General features: G+C 35.7%; 1 pseudogene; it reads right to left on the bottom strand.

Moving 5' to 3' along the window:
* Positions 1–569: 569 nt before the first annotated feature.
* On the bottom strand, positions 570–2,917 carry LOC120881502 (annotated as a pseudogene).
* Between the last annotated feature and the right edge of the window lie 214 nt (positions 2,918–3,131).

Raw genomic sequence — 3,131 nt, 5'->3', positions numbered from 1 at the left:
TTTTAGAGAAAGAGAGAATTGCATTAGAGAAGGCAATGGCACCCCACGCCAGTACTCTTGCCTGGAAAATCCCATGGACGGAGGAGCCTGGTAGGCTGCAGTCCATGGGGTCACTGAGGGTCTGACACGACTGAGCGACTTCACTTTCACTTTTCGCTTTCATGCATTGGAGAAGGAAATGGCAACCCACTCCAATATTCTTGCCTGCAGAAGTATATGGACAGAGGAGCTTGGTGGGCTGTCCAGAGATGTAAAACAGTCCACTGGCTTGCAAAGAGTTGAACAATACTGAGTGACTAACACTCACACACTACTGAGTGACATACACACACACACACGCACACACACACACACAAAGGGAAAATAGATGTGATTATATACTTTTTTTTGTATGCAAGTTCTGCGAGTCAGAAAAATTGATAACCTATTCAAGGACATACAGGTAATGTTGTAACATTCAAATCTAGATTTAGACAACACAAATGATATTATTCTTGGCACTACAATTACAAAATATCAAAAATTATAACCCATTAAGTGATGATCAGACATATTTTATATAAATGTATTTATAAATTCTTATCCAGCCAACTAACATACATTATCCCTTATCCTGAGACCTAGATTTAAATAAAGTGATGTCATAAATGATAAAGCTCCATGGATTGCATCCTCAATATGGTCATGAGCAACTTGAACTCCAACATTTTGAAGTCTTAAAACATACATAAGTCCATCATCTCTCAGGACATCATATTCATAGGTAAGAATATAGGTTGATGGCAAATTCTATAACTGGGAATCATTGGCCAACAAGGGTGATAATCTGATATCATAAATACTGGTGATGAAAACTAGATCTTCCAAAAATTGGTTTAGTATAAATATGGCCCTCCTATACTTCTTGGGTAAGAGAGTACTCCAGTTAACAAACTTGAACAAATGTCTTGATTCCAGAGGCATATGTTGGTTTCTTCTCATTGCCTGGGGAAATGCTTCATCCTTGGTTAAATACACACTCACAAGTGTTATGGGTATGTCTCTTGTCAGAACTATACCATGTTCATTTTCTCAGTGAGATGGTGAATAAGAACCAATTAACTGTAAGAAAGGGTAAAGCAAAGCTTGTATCTTGATTTTATGTTTTATTTCAAGATCATTTTGCACCTGAAAAAAAAAAATGATAGTATCCTGTAAAGCAAAGACTTCTGAAACTCCAAGAGGAGGAAATTTAATTTTAACAGTTTATGCAATCTTGAGATAAACAAGTCTATGTAAACTGATGGATGTTAAAATTATTTTCACAATACTTATGTCTTTCAGTGATAAAAAAAAAGTGTCAAACTTATTTCAACAGTAAAGTTTTAAAAATTTTCATGGTATGGGTGAGACTGATAGAGATACAAACTCCCAGTTATAAAATAAATGTCTCATATGTAATGTATAACATGGTGACTATAGCTAATAATACTATGTTGTATATTTAAACATTGATAAATAGTAAGTCTTGAAAGGTCTCATCACAAGAAGAAAGTTCTAAATACATGTGGTGATGGATATTAACTACATTTATTGTGGTAGTCTTTTTGTTTTATATATATATATGTATATAATTTTTATACTGTACACCTGTAACTGATATACTGTTATATGTCAATTACATCTCAAAACAAATGTGTCTAAAGTCATATGGCAAAAGGTGAGGCACTATTGGTGTATACCCAAGAGAAATTGGGGAAACTGGAACTGCAGCCTCAGTGAGCTTCTCAATCTGAGATGGTGACAAAAGTATCAGCAACCTGGCTCCATTACACAATAACAGCACAAACTATTGCTTAGATTTGTGTTAGCAAATTGGTGTCTTATAATCAGTTGAGTTAGTACATAGAATGAGTTCAGCACAGTGGGCAAGGGAGAAAATAAAGAATAAGAGGGAGAGAGAGAGAGGAGAAAGGAAGGTACATACATTCATGGTGTTTTTGTCAAAAATCACCAATAGAAACTACCTAAATAAGACATTCCTATGGAAAATTGACAGTATATATAAATTTGTAAAAATTCTTGGCTGAAACCAAAGTGAATAGAAGAAATCAATGTAACTATTAAGATAATTTTATTTCATTTTAAAATTAAAGATAAATGTTTATATATTTAAAATAAATGTTAAAAATTAAAATATTCTAAAATATTCTTAAAATTTAACATAATGTTATTTGGCTAATAAGAAAAGTTCCCAACATCATGCCATACATTTTTAAGAAATATCCAAATGTAGAAATACCAAGACAAAAAATAAACAGATAAGCCAATCAATAGGTAACTTAGCTTGTGAAAAAATAGTAATGTCTTTGCGAAACAAAGGAATAAAATTATGAAAAACATCTTGATGATAGTCACACAGTTTTACATGCGAGGGAAAGATGTGGAATAATTGACAAGGATTTTCCTTTCCAGAGGTAGTGGGTATCCTGAGGTCTCATCTGTGACCCTGCAGACTATCATAGAGAACCTCAGGATAACGTCCAAGGAACAACTGTCTCAGCCGAAGTGTGGCATCTGAGACAGTGGCATCTGGACAAATGAAAAATCCTGCTACTGCTACTGGTAAAAGCTCAGGACTGAAGGATGTATCTCTTGGTCAACCTCTCACCACAGTGGCTAGCTGAACTTAATGGAGGGAATACAGTGAAATTCAAGATGACCATCAGAAAGGGAAATGCACCTCCACAATGCATGCTCAGGGTGCTAGACATCTAACAAGTATATAATAAAAATGAGCCAAGATAAAGCCCCCTTATGGAAACTTCCCTAGATCCAAAGCTCTCCCAAGTACCCTCAGGTAGACGATCTAATGAGCAAAGGTCCACTATCTACAACTCACCCTCAGTGTCCCACACTTAAGAGACAGGGACCACATGCCCGGGGATGAGGCAAAAAGGAATCTACCAACTCTCTTATCTAGCTCTACCCTTCCTTTCTGTACTGTTGCATGAAATAAATCATTTTCCTATGCATGTGTCACTGTTTGCCACCCCTACATCCCTATTGTGCCTCCTCTTGCCATTTAACCCTTTTTCCTGTCTCTCTCCTGTCCTCCAAAGCTCCTTTCAAAGTCAACCATTTTTAAGATA

The sequence above is a fragment of the Oryx dammah genome, unplaced genomic scaffold (assembly GCF_014754425.2).
Source record: "Oryx dammah isolate SB20612 unplaced genomic scaffold, SCBI_Odam_1.1 HiC_scaffold_2, whole genome shotgun sequence".
Lineage (NCBI taxonomy): Eukaryota > Metazoa > Chordata > Mammalia > Artiodactyla > Bovidae > Oryx > Oryx dammah.
Note: the sequence above shows the minus strand (reverse complement) of the source record. Positions and strands in the feature narration are given on the sequence as shown.